Source organism: Mandrillus leucophaeus, unplaced genomic scaffold, assembly GCF_000951045.1.
Source record: "Mandrillus leucophaeus isolate KB7577 unplaced genomic scaffold, Mleu.le_1.0 Scaffold236, whole genome shotgun sequence".
NCBI lineage: Eukaryota > Metazoa > Chordata > Mammalia > Primates > Cercopithecidae > Mandrillus > Mandrillus leucophaeus.
In genome coordinates, this window is record NW_012102432.1 from 3,894,310 (window position 1) to 3,908,472 (window position 14,163).

The 14,163-nt window shown below is 46.0% G+C and overlaps 1 long non-coding RNA gene across 1 annotated transcript; it reads left to right on the top strand.

The window, feature by feature from the left end:
- Positions 1-1,926: 1,926 nt before the first annotated feature.
- On the top strand, positions 1,927-12,985 carry LOC105541235. The gene is made up of 3 exons (XR_001006315.1): positions 1,927-2,173; positions 6,974-7,115; positions 10,286-12,985. It is a non-coding gene; the product is annotated as an uncharacterized LOC105541235 (long non-coding RNA).
- The last annotated feature ends 1,178 nt before the right edge of the window (positions 12,986-14,163 follow it).

A 14,163-nucleotide genomic window follows, 5' to 3' on the forward strand; every position in this document is an offset into this window, starting at 1 on the left:
GCCTTTCTCTCCTTCCTATCTTCCTTGTGTGGTATCTCCACATCCAGCAGCAGCTAATTCTCCGTGGCATTAGCTCCCCTGCCCCACCATGCTCCAGCACCTACTGGGGTGCCTGGATTGACTCCCCGGCTCTACAAAACAGCCATCTTCCTTTGTCCTTCCAGCTGCCTATCTCTAGATGGCCTCTGTTCTGTTTGGCAACTTAGCTCTTCTATCCCCTGTGGAACTAAATCCCTGCCTTGAAATCTGTCTGCTGAGAGACCTACAGTGGTTTTGTTTCATGACTAGACTGTGCTGCTTCAATCCGATATGACTTTTTACCTTCACAGCATTCCTGGAAGGAGGTAATATTATTATCTCCACTTACGGACAAGGAAACCGAGGCTTGAAAGAGAAAGAATGTGCCCAAGCTCATGCAGTCTATAAGTGGGGGCTCTGGGACTCCAGAAATTGTGTGTTGTGCTTGCCTCCAGAGGACAGGTGACACTGAGAGAGTGCTTCCTTGTGCCAGGTCCCAGGGCCTGACTGTGCCTACATGTACCATCTCATGGTGTCTCCACAGCAACCTCCCCAGTGACCGATGAGGAAATGGAGCTCAGAAGCATTACCTTGCCAAAGGAGCTGAGTTGGTAGGCAGGTAGGGAGCAGAGATGGGATTCAAACCTATTTTTTTTTTTTTTGAGATGGAGTCTCACTCTGTCACCCAGGCTGGAGTGCAGTGGCGCAATCTTGCTCCCTGCAAGCTCTGCCTCCCAGGTTCGAGTGATTCTCCTGCCTCAGCCTCCTGAGTAGCTGGGATAACAGGAGCGAGCCACCACACCCGGTTGATTTGTGTATTTTTAGTAGAGATGGAGTTTCACATATTGGTGAGGCTGGTCTCGAACGCCTGGCCTCAGTTGACCTGCCCGCTTGGGCCTCCACCTGTACAGTGCTAGGATTACAGGCATGAGGCACCACACCCCACCCAAACCTATTCTTTCTACTACTACTAGTTCTTCCCAAAAGTTAATGTGTATCACCATGTGGAATGTGGTTGAAATGTACATTCCCAGTTCCCACTCCAGAAGCTCCAATTTGGTAGATTTGGGAAGAGTGTAATAGGCATTTTGCACAACTCCCTAAGTGATGCTGAGGTCACATGGGACCAACCCTGCTTATTCTGTATGGCCTTCCTGTTCTACTGGTGACGCCCTGTGTGGCTGGTGCATGCCTCTCCTTGCTGGCCTGAGTTTCCCTGTCTGTAGAGTGAGGGGCTGGACCAGAGAATCTCCCAGGGCCTCCCAGGTTTTAGCTGAGTCCCCTAAACCTGTGTGCTGCAGAGATGCAAGGCACATGATGTTGTGCTTCCAGGGGGATTGCTGCGTCCACTGTGCCCTCCCAGATCAGCAGCCAGACAAGGAGAGCGGGGTTTTCTCAGGCACCCCCAGGCCGTGAGGCTCCACAGGAGCCCTCTGGCTTGTGGGTAAAGGAAAGCCCTGTTTATTGGTTTGCAGCAGTTGGCAAACTGACATTTAAAAAAGGAAGTGAATTGTGAGGTGGGGATTTTAATTCAGGGAAATATTTGAAGAACTCAGTGTTTGCTCAGAGAGGTCATTAAATAGGTTTTGTTCCCACACCCTCTGGAAAAATGATGCTTCATTAAAATGGCAACACGAGGTGTAGTGAAAATGGCGAAACTGGGAACGCTGAAAAGACACATTCACTAGATTCCACTTAAAATGTAAAAGGAGTGTAAAGAAAACAAATGGACATTTTCCTGAGGCAGCTGAGCGATACAAAACACAGGCATCTTTGTCTCCTTCTTGAAAACTTCCACAATGCGTTCTCCTTTCTTCCTCTCCACTAATCTGTACTTCCAAGAGGTGTTGAGTTTCGGCCAAACTTTCTGCTCGGCTCGCATCAAAGGCTGCCCTCTTGTGAATAGCCAGCTCTCACCTAATGATCTCCCTGCTCACTCCTGACCAGGATGCAGGTCATTCCCCAGAATAATTAGCTCACAGGCAGAGTTTCCAGGCGTTTCCAGGAGCATCAATCACCGGGATGAATGGGAAGCCCGTGTGTGGGAACTGCAGGGGGAGCTGGGTGCATAGCCACCCCAGCCTTGTCACCCTGCGGCTGTCCTTGCCATCTACCCCCAGTTTTGGGTGACAGGACGAGTTGGGCCAGTTACCAGGTAAGTGAAGAGGGCTGTGGAAGTATCAGCCCTAACACCCCACCAATGCGAGCCAGGCTGAGCTTCTGTTTCCCTTGTGACAGGATCTTGTCGCCTGGTTCTGATGGTGTCTTGGTTCCCGGCTGGGGTTTTGTGTTGACCACGACCGTTGCCTGCTGTCGGGGAGCTGCGTGTGTTTCACAACAAACGGAGCCAGGGAGACCACCCTGCGGGGCTGCCCCTTCCCTCAGAGCTTTCTGCTTGGGTCGCTGGCGTCTTGCGGTGCCTTCATTCGTCTGTGGTGTGAGGTGCTAGTCCAGGCTTAGGCGCTAACAGTGAATGAGAAGGAGAATACGCTCTGCGAGTGCAGCGGAAGGTCAATATGGAGCCTGGTTTGCTCTTAGACTCTTTCCAAGGCCGATGGGCTTCCTCTTCCCTCCTGACCAGGGGTTTTGATGCCCCTGCCCTGGGCTGTCTGGTTCCTGCTCCCAAGTCTTCAGAAAGATCCCAGGGCCTGGAGACCGTGAGTTCAGGTTCAGATGCCTTGCGTGGCCTGTGGATCCTGGGCCTGGTCTCTGTCCCCGGGCCCGTGTTCAGGGACCACCCTGAGCACCAAAGGCAGCCCAGTCCTGCTTTGACTCAGCACCCAGGGCGGAGTCCCTTGCCCAGCACTGGGCAGAAGGAGGGCCTCCTCAGGGCAAGGGTCTGCCATCAGGGGGCTCTGGCAGCAGCTCCCGGGCACTTTCAGATTCCTGCAGCGCAGAGAGGTTTTCCTGGGGGAAGGGAGGACTCTGTGGCTGGAGAAACCCTGCAGCGAACACCCAGCGACCAGGTCTACAGCAGCTCCAGGTCTGTGCTGCCCCCTGGTGGTCACAGATTTTACTATACGCGGCCCACAAATAAAATGAGTTTCTCTTCAGTGGCCCGGTTATCTTCTGTCGTGTAGGAGGAAGCCCCGAGCCACGGAAATTCGGTAAGGATCGGATAACGGCAATGAAATCACAGCTCTAAATCTTTTCATGGAGTTGAAGACAGACATTTTACTGTGGGAGCCATCTCATCTTTATCTGGTAAGAGCATAACCTGCTAAACAATGCCAGAATAAAAATAACAAATTCAATGTATTTAAGTCGGTTTTGACAATGAGGAATTGAAATTAAATTCATTTAATCTATTTTGACTTTTACCCAAGTTTCTCTTACAGCTCCATCTCATTTTTCCCTCCTTACATAGTTTGGGGAGCAGAGAACCGTCTATTTTTCACTCCCGTGTAACTGACATGGAGACAGAGGCCTGCGGTCCCTTGGGGGATTAGTGGCCGACGCAAGTGTGCAGGCCACGGGCCCCTCAGTCAGAAGTGGGATGTGAGGCAGGGAGCTTGGGAGAGCTTTCATTTTGGATTAGTGGTTTCCTCTCGACTTTTCCTCATTTTTGTCACAGCACACTCGGAACATTTCTCATCAACTGTGTACACTATGTCAGGCATTTCAAATATGTTTCTGGAAGTTGTCAGTGCTGTTCTCTATGAGGCCTGAAGGAAAAATTCAATGTTTGCAGTAAATAAAGTACTAAAATTATATCAGCTATTAAGAGGATGGATTATTTCCAAGTTGCTTAGCCATATTGGTTCAGCGTTGAATGCAGCAATGGTGCCAACATATTAAGCACAAAAATCTTGTATTCCTGCATACTGAAAGTTCCTTAGAAGATGGTGGTGCAGGGTCAGCTGGCTGGGGATGTCAAGGGGTGTTCAGTGGACTTCAAGAAGGAGTTTATGGAGATGCAAGAGAAGGTTCTGAAAACTTTGCTAGGATGGACCCTTTGTCGAATTAGCTCTCAGGGAGGCTGATTTGGAGGAGACCGGTGACATCAGAAGCTAGAAATAGTGTTTCACAAACATTGAGCTTCCAGGGAATATTCATTCCTCAAACTGAAGACACACGTGTATGGTTTCTGTCTTCCCCTCTGTCTAAGTCTCTGTTTTGGGTGAAATTGGGTCCTCACCCCAAATTCACATGTTGAAGTCCTAACCCCTGTACTTCAGAAAGTTGATTGCATCTGGAGATGTTTTTACAAAGGTGATGAAGTTGAAATGAGGCTGTTAGGGTGGGCTGCAATCCCACATGACTGGTGTCTTTATATGGAGAGGAGATAAGGACATAGACACACACAGAGGCGGGGAAGATCATATGAAGATCCAGGGAGAAGATGGATCTGTACTGCCCTAGGAGAGAGATCTCAGAAGAAACAACCCTGCCGATGTCTTGATTGTGGGTATCTAGCCTCCAAAACTTGGAGAATATATATTTCCATTGTTTAAGCCACCTGATCTGTGGAGCTTCATTTCAGCAGCCCTAGCTGACGAATCCAGTGTCCTTTTGAACTTAAGGAGCATGACTGGATGACCCATCCATTCAGTATCAGCACCAACCAAGTAGAAACCACCAAAGCAACTGAGCGCGGTGGCTCAGGCCTCTAATCCTGGCACTTTGGGAGACCGAGGTGGGAGGATCACTTGAGCCCTGTAGTTTGAGACCAGCCTGGGCAACATAGGGAGACCCTGTCTCTAAAAAAATTAAAAAATTAGCTGGGTATAGTGGCATGTGCCTGTTGTCTCAGCTACTTGGGAGGCTGAGGTGGGAGAATCGCTTGAACCTAGGAGGTCGAGGCTGCAGTGAGCCAAGATTGCTGCCACTGCACTCCAACCTGGGCCACAGAGTGAGATCCTGCCTCAAAAAACAAAAACAGGCTGGGTGCAATGGCTCATGCCTGTAATCCTAGCACTTTGGGAGGCTGAGGCGGAGGGTTGATTGAGCCCAGGAGTTAGAGACGAGGCTGGGCAAGATGGCGAAACCCCGTCTCTACCAAAAATACATACATGCAAAAATTAGCTGGATGTGGTGGGGCATGCCTGTGGTCTCAGCTACTCAAGAGGCTGAAATGGGAGGATGTTTTGAGCCTGGGAGGTGGAGGTTGCAGTGAGCCCAGATTGCACCATTGCACTCCAGCCTGGGTGACAGGGTCAGATCCTGTCTCAAGAAAACAAAAAACAAAAAGCAAACCCAAACCCCAAACAAACCAACCAACCAAATAAAAACAACCAAAAAACCCATCTGATATGGTTGGCTGTATCCCCACCCAAATATCATGTTGAATTGTAATCCCCATGTGTCAGGGGAGGGACCGGGTGGGAGGTGATTGGATCATGGGGGAGAACTTTCCCCTTTCTGTTCTCATGATAGTGAGTGAGTTCTCATGAGATCTGGTAGTTTGAAGGTGTATGGCAGTTTCCTCTTTGCTTTTTCTCTCTCTCCTGCTCTGCCCTGTAAGATGTACTTGCTTCCCCATCACCTTCCACCATGATCGTAAGTTTCCTGAGGCCACCCAGTCATGCTTCCCCAGTTTTGTGGTGTCCTGAAAAGGAATCCAAATAGTTTGGAAAATATCCTCAAGTCTAAATGAATCATGCAGCCAAGTTTTATGAAACCAGCCTACAAAGTTATCAATTGTTCCACGAAAGAAAATATTTACTTCTGTTACTCCTAGTTTTGTTTTAGCTCTTCTGAGATATCTGGGGTTTAGCTTATGGATTGCATGATTTGATGAAACTCTACACAACAGTTAGCAAGGAAATGAACCTTAGTGCTGAGGACTTAGGGTCCAGCCGATGGTCCGGGTATTGCAGTGTACCTTTCACTCATGGTGGTGGTGAAGGTAACACTGATGATTAACCGAACCTCTACCAAGCACTTCCTGCCCATGGCCACTAAATTCAATGCTTGACATATTTCATCTATGTTTCACAGAAATGCTAAGACCTGAGACATGGTATAAGGGAGTGGTTCAGTTTTGGTTACACTCAGCGATGTGGCCTTGAGCAAATTGCTTCACTCTCTGTGCCTCAGTATTTTCATTTGTAAAAGGTTGTTGGTAACGCAGGTGAGGCGCTTGAAGCAGTGCCTGGCACTGACGAAGGTTTTCCTAAGTGTTGACCACTAGTATTTTTCTTCACACCCTCAGTTGAGGAAACGAAGGGCGGTGGAGGTGTTAAGCAATGTGTGTAACCACTTGTATGCCATCACGTGGGGGGAATCTGGCAGCACAAGAGGCTGCATCAGTGAGACTCTGCACCGCCTCCCAGTTGGGCATGCTATCCTTGCAGGTACTTGTCTCATTCCTGCTGAGATGCACAAAGGTGACTAATGTACGTGGCCCGGCTGGGCACGGTGGCTCATGCCTGTAATCTCAGCACTTTGGGAGGCCGAGGCAGGTGGATCACCTAAGGTCAGGAGTTCAAGACAGCCTGACCAATATGGTGAAACCCTGTCTCTACTAAAAATACAAAAACTAACTGGGCTTGGCAGCAGGTGCCTGTAATCCCAGCTACTTGGGAGACTGAGGCAGGAGAATTGCTTGAGCCTGGGATTTGGAAGTTGCAGTGAGTCATGATCGTGCCACTGCACTCCAGCCTGGGTGACAGAGCAAGACCCTGTCTCAAAAAAAAAAAAAAAAAAAAAGAATGTGTGGCCCATGCTCTTTTACCCCCAACACTTCAGTGTGCATTCTCCAAAAGCAAGGTCATTCTCCTCTATAATGATAAAATCAGGAAATTGACACATTTAATCTATAGATCTTATTTGAATTGTATTAACTGTTTCCCTTATGTACCTTTTAGGAAAAGAAAATGGTTATTTTCCTGGTCCAGGAGCCAATATCCAACCCGGGGTCTCACATTTCATTTCACTGTCATGTCTGTCTGTCTTCTGTCGGGAACAGTTCATCAGCCTTTTCGTTTTTAACTTTTATGACCTTGACTTTTAGAGTACAGGACATTTACTTTGTGGACTGCCATTCAATTTGATAACAGATTTGTTTATAATGTGCACTTTCTGGAAATATGATATTGTTCCTCAAAGAAATGAAAAAATGTTGGGAATACATGACACATCATAACAGATACCAGGTGGGAATTTTTGAGGTTGGATAGGTCTGAATAACTTTCAAATTGAACTGTAAAATGGATATCATGACTGACCCTGCTATGAAAGTTGTTCATGGTTTGTATTGGTAGTTCGGTTGCCTTATATAAAATTATGGGTTTGATGTATGTGGTCTCTAATATTTTGTCAAGCTCTGGCATTATTCTAATGTGAACTTCTGACACATTGTTAATGATGCTATTTACATGCTTTCTTTTTGTTTTGTTTGTTTTATTTATTTTTTTTTTTGAGACAGAGTCTCGCTCTATCGCCCAGGCTGGAGTGCAGTGGCACAATCTTGGCTCACTGCACCCTCCTCCTCCTGGGTTCAAGTGATTCTCCTGTCTCAGACTCCCAAGAAGCTGGGATTACAGGCACCCACCAACATGTCCAGCTAATTTTTTGTATTTTTAGTAGAGACAGGGTTTTGCCATGTGGCCGTGCTGCTCTTGAACTCCTGACCTCAAGTGATCCACCTGCCTTGGCCTCCCTAAATGCTGGGATTACAGGTGTGAGCCACCATGGCTGTTTGAACCTTCCCACACTGGTTTCCTGTGGTAAGGAACACCCTAATTCATATCACTTTAAGACACATCTTAGTTAATATCCCGTATATCCAGCTGTTCAATTCCCTCTAACTTTACAGTTTTTATTCCACTGTCTTCATGTACTCAAATGCCTTATTCTGAGCATGCTTCTGCCACATGGCTGATTTGGAATGTAGTAAAACCATCACATGCTAGGACTGGGATCCAAAACATTTCTTCCGTAAAGGAAACCACCAGCCACTGGGGGCAGCTCTATGTGTAGAACTTTCAGCTCACTGTCACCTCCGGGGCTGGCTGTAGCTTAGTCTTCCCAAGAAATCCACTGCTGTGTATATACACCTGGCAGCCACTGGACCACCTGCTGAACCACAATGCAGGCTTGGGTTAGCCTTAATGCCATTGTTCCCTGGTGGATGTTCTCAAGCACATTTTGTAGGACCCTCCCACCCCCAACCCAAGGGGCCTATTTGCTCCATGTTTGCTTTTTAGGGTAAAAGAGAGAGGTAAAAGGCCCATGGTAATGTTAGACTTTGGAAATAAGTCTCAGAGAATAATGATGCTGAAAAGAAAGATAAAATTTTGCTGACAATTATAATACATAGCGAAGGTGTAGAGTTTCTAGTTCCTATTGAAATGGAAAAGAATTGACTCTCTACTTGGAGGGTGAGAAGGATGGAGTCTAGGGAAAAAGGGGTGTTTGAGTTCCAGATAGCCATTTGTGTGTGATAGTTATAGAGTGAATGGAAATTGAATGGTTTGCGCTTTACAAAGCACTTCTAAGTATCCATCCATCCACCCATCCATCCACCCATCCATCCATGCATACATTCATCATTTATCTATTTAGCATATTTCATGGTTCATTCTAGATCATGAGAATGCAGAGGTGGAAAGAGGAAAATCTCAGTCTATTTGGTGGTACAGGCAGCACAAAAGGTCATTACAATGCGATGTGCCAAGAACTGTAAAGAGGCCATCGATGGCCGGGCACAGTGGCTCATGCCTGTAATCCCAGCACTTTGGGAGGCCAAGGCAGGTGGATCACAAGGTCAGGTGTTTGAGACCAGCCTGGCCAACATGGTGTAACCCTGTCTCCAGTAAAAATACAAAAATTAGCCGGACGTGGTGGCACATGCACTTCCAGTTACTTGGGAGGCTGGGGAGGTTGCAGTGAGCCGAGATCACACCCTGCACTCCAGCCTGGGTGACAGAGTAGGACTCTGTCTCAAAATAAATAAATAAATAAATAAATAAATAAATAAAATAAAATAAAATAAAAAACCACTGATAACTGTAAGGAAGCCTTTAATGGGATATTAGGGATCACAGAAAGACTAAGTCAGGACACACAGAGTGGAGACAATTAGTCTGGATTTTGCAGAACATGTAGGAGTTTGCTGTGTGGAGAAGAGAAAGAGAGCATTTTAGACGCAGGCAAAGGCCTGGAGTTACATACGAAAAGGAGCTGATCTCTGGAGGCTGGGATTTTGACCAGTTGTTTGGGTAATTGGAGCCATTTTGATTAGGCAAAATCAGCCCAGATGAAGTAGGAAAAGGGAGAAGAAACTCACCTGACCCCCTTCCTGTGCTTTTGCTGGGTTTCATTCTTTTGTTGTCAGAGGGAATGGGCTTGGAACGTGTGTAATGGAAGAACAAAATGAATAACACTTTGAGAGAGTTGTTCTCACCCAGGCATGCATTTCAGAATCTCTTTGGGAAGTTTTTGAAATGTACGTGGCCAGGCCTGACATCTGACTCCGAGGCCCAGGGTGGAGCCAGCACTGACCTGCTCTGCTGAGCTTCTCCTGGTGTCCTTGGTTGGGAACACCTGTCATGTGGGTTTCCTCTACTGGGAGAATCTGCCTATCGGAAGAAAGGGCACAGATGCTGTACAGCCATCTCTGGAGACAGTGCCTGTGGAATTTTTCAGGGTAACCACACCCTTTATTCTGCTAGCTGGGTGAGAATTCTAATGATAGCAACGTCTGCCAGTGTTCCTAGGAATCTCAATTTCAGAAGATACTTTCAAATAAGATTTTCGAATCTCTTCTAGAGTTCCAGAGTCTGTTTACATCCCATTCCTTTGTTAATGTTTATAGTCAGGTTTTATCATCATATTAGAGATGGGGAAGAGGCTGACTGGGGCCTCCTTGCGTGCTGACAGTGCTTGATTTCTTGCCTGGATATTGGTTCCATGGGTGTATTCATGTTGTAAAAATTCAGTGAGTTGCTCATTGAGCATTTGTGCACTTTTCAGTAAATATATGATACTGCATTTAAAAGTCAATTTAGAAACAAATGAATATATTTAAGAGTTGAAATTATAGTGCCATGAATGCAGAGACCGTTTTCCCCATGGCTAAGTCCCCATAGGCTGATGTACTCCTAGGATAACTGGCCCCGTGGCTCTGTGCTTTGCCAAGGATGCAGTTTGGCACCCCAGCAGGGACACAGGGTCACCTGTGCAGAGAACCTCCGTGGGTGGTGGGAATGGCAATCTTGGATTTCCTGACTTTTGTGCATTGATGGTTTCACTCACAGAGTTACTTTAACCCAGTTTCGTAGACTGAATGAAACCATTGGCAACTTTCTGATTTGTTTTTCAGCCTGAGTCGAAGCTGGTAAAGAGGCCAAGAATTCCCAAGCTTTCCCAGGCAAGTGGGGAAGAACACTGGGATGCCTTTTCCTCCTCCTCTGTCCATCTGCAGGCCAAGTGTGCATCGGTCACAGGCAAACTCTGAATCGAGCTTTGTGCAAGTCTCTGGAAAGAGACCCAAGATCGTGTGAGGAGCAAAAGTGACAGTGCTGGTGGCAGCGACATCTGCAGAGCCAGCCCCATCCCTGTCTGCAGCAGAATACGTATGGGAATCCTTTGTGCGAACAATCCACCCAGGGTAGAATGGGGCTTTTGACATCAGCTGAGACCCGGGCTGCCTTACAATGAGAGGCCTGTTGGTCAAAGGAAGGACTATTTAATGAACTGAGAATCTGAGGCCAGCTCTGGCCATCTGCACTTAGAATCATTAGAGCAACTCTACTGTAACTGGCAACATTGAATAATGCAACAAATTCATATTTCAAAATTGTGAACTTTAAAATTTTGTGCTTGTGTCTATGATGAAAAGCATTATATAAACATTTGATACTACCATTTTATTAGTAAGGAAGCCTGAAAAAGTGTCTCTCTTTTGACTCTGAGGTCAATAATGATAATGGTTTTTCACCTACACTGGGATAGAAATGTTCTGTCAAGGATATGAAAGCACTTTATGAGGATGAAATTCATTAAAGCCCTTAATAATCAGGTAGGGAAGACAGGTGCTCACAATTGTCACCACTTGATGAGTGAACACACCGAGGCTCGGGGAGGACAATGACTCAGGAACAAGGTCGAATCGCAGGTGGGGGGTGAAGCTGATCCCTAACAGCATCCTCCAGCCCCCAGCGCTGAGGAAGGACATGGAGGGCTTGCATCGACTTTTCCTGGCAAGCTTGTGATTCCCAGCCAGAATGCAGGTGGCAATGTTATGATTCCTGGCATAACCTTCAATGCTTCAATGATAATCTCTGCCAGTGCCAGGCACCAGCTGAGTGTCACTGTGCAACTCCCAGGCTTAAGTGATGCATGCCGAGGTTTTCAGAGCAGTCTCTCATTTATTAGTTGTGTTGGAAAGAAATCTCTACTACCTAAGTGGGTACCTCTGGATTTTAACAGCTGTGGTTTATAAGAGATTTGAGAGGGGGTTTGTTTTCAAAGTGCCTTTCACAAAGTAACACCTTGGATTGTAGTTTACATTCCATTCCAGTAGGATAACTTGCAACACTTCTGTGCTCAGAAATCCAACTGTGCAAGAAAAGTCAGGTTATATTTTCATACAGCCCATTTTGGCAAATATGCCTTCACACCACTTTCCCTCCTCCTCACCGCTATTGGCAATAGTCCAAATGGAAGTTTTATGTCAAATGTTGAGTATCTTGGAAGCTGTCCTGCACAGACACGACTGCTTGGCTGCGTGTTGGAGAGTCGTGGTTGGACTGGGAGACCAGGAAGGTCCCTTCTAGCCTGAGATGTTATGACTCTAGAACTAATTAGTTTCAACTCATAACATGAAATGCTACTAGCTACCATTTGGTAGGCTTTTTCTGTGTTCCAGGCTCTGTGCTAAGATCTTAACATTACTCTAATTACAAAATCCCTGCCAATACTAACCTCGTTTTACACAAGAACAAAGGGGTTTAGGGAAATCAAAAACTTGTCCAATGACACAGATTTAAGATTTAGCAACTGATGGCCACATGGAAATGGATTACAGATTATTCTAATTTGACGCTCTAAACCCGCAATTTAACCAGAATGAAATTTAGGGCTGCGTGCTGTGGCTCATGCCTGTAATCCTAACACTTTGGGAAGCCAGGTGTATCCCTTAAGTCCAGGAGCTTGCGAGCAACTTGGGCAACATGGTGAAACCTGTATCTACACAAAACACAAAAATTAGACAGGTGTGGTGGTGTATGCCTGTAGTTCCAGCTACTCGGAAGGCTGAGAGAAGGGAGGATCGCTTGAGCCTAGGAGGTTGAGGCTGCTGCGAGCTGTGATGGTGCCACTGCACTCCAGCCTGGGCAACAGAGGCAGACCCCATCTCAAAAAAAAAAAAAAAAATGTAGGTACCTTGTGATTGCCCTTCTCTGAGATTAGCTCATGGCTCCAGCTCTCAGGGTGGCGAGTAATGATTCTGTGGTCAGATGCAGTTTTGAAGTCAGGCAAGAAAACCTTTAACAAGAGCTAGAGATGTCCTGTCTATGAATTTCTCCTCTAGGCTTAGGGATAGCCCTGGGATTCCTGTCATGCCAGTTAGAGATCCACTCATGGTAAGCAATACAAATGCCCCGGAAGAGACAGTGCATTAATTGTCACCGGTTAGCAGCATTGTGTGAATTAATGTGATTTAACACATGCCCAGAGGGATGAAACTCTAGCTCCATAGGGTAGGTCCTGATGACTCCTGGAGCGGGCAGCCAGCTCAGCCAGCTCAGCTCACGGGGAGCTCTGAGAAGCCTCTCAATGCCTGGCATGCAGCCCCTGCTCAGGAGTCATGTGTCACTTCACAGTCTTGCTTTCCAGTGGGTCAAAGCCTGATGTTTATGAGAAACAAATACTCAAAATTCTGACTTGTGCGAATACAGAACACATGCAACAAAACGACCGCAATCTATTTTTAACATGCGGTCCGAGAAGTCAGGTTTAATAGGACTATGTAATATATAAAGAATATATTTTCCACAAAAGGAAAATGTAAATAATAAAATATGTCTATTTCCTTCTTTTGTGGAAAATTACTCCCACAATTTGGTCCCAAGGGGGTCTTATTTGTCATCAGGTCTGTGGCTAAAAGTCTTATAAAGCAATGATTCTTTCTTTCCAGAGGGGTACAGGAACAGTCTGCACTGACTGCTTTTACCTGTAAATGTTTTGAGAATTCAGATGTCACTTTCTTTCCACAATAGGTGCTAGGCATTTTGTTTAAATAAAGCAAAAACCTTTCTGTCATAAAGAAGATGTTAATAACTATAGTGTTCTTAAAGCTATGCGAAATATACAAGTACAATCTAACACTCATGGTGAAAAATACAGTAATTAAGAGCAATTCAAGTTTTTTTGTTTTGGTTTAACTTTGGAATTAAAATAAACTCAAAAATAAAAAAATAGAAAATGGTTTTATTACATGTCAGATTATTGAGATATAAAGTATATACCAGATACTGCAAAAAAAATGTTTCATCTCATTTTAATGGGCACTCAATGCCCCTTAAAAAATCAATACCCAATACAGATTTCATCCATGAAGCTAATATTTTCTCAGATTTTATGAGGGCTGTTTTTCAGCTCTGATGGTTTCAAAAACACTTTGAGGCTCAGGTGGAAGCTGTGTGGTGAAGACGGGCTGCCTCCTACTGGCTGGCAAGAAGACGGGGTTTTCTGAGCCCAGCCCAGGGCCAGTGCCTCCTGCATAACTACACTTCTGTGAAAGGGGTAGGACCAAATGCTAACCATGAGGGCCTTTTGGCTTCTGCAAGGAGATCACTGAGACTCTATGGATCACACAAAGTAAGCAAGGAAAATGAACTCCCATATGTACCTCTCTCACTGCCACTGTACCATTTGAAAGATGTCCTAAAACTTCAAATGCATGCAGGCAGGTGAGACCTATTCCACCTTTAAGACCTATGAACTATTATGAGATTCTTTTTGTTCAACAAGTGAGGGGAGCATTTACAAAATGGTAAAAAAAATATCTTGGAAAGCATCCTCACTAGTAGAAGTACCTCATTAAATAGAGGTACAAAGGGTGGGGCAATTTAGGTGGGCCAAGGTTGGAATTGCATCCTGACCCCACACCCGGTCCCGTGTGTCCTGAAGTGTGTGCAGGCCCCTCAGAGTCTCGCTCCTGCTGCAGGGCTCAGGCTAAGGGCATCTCTTGATGAG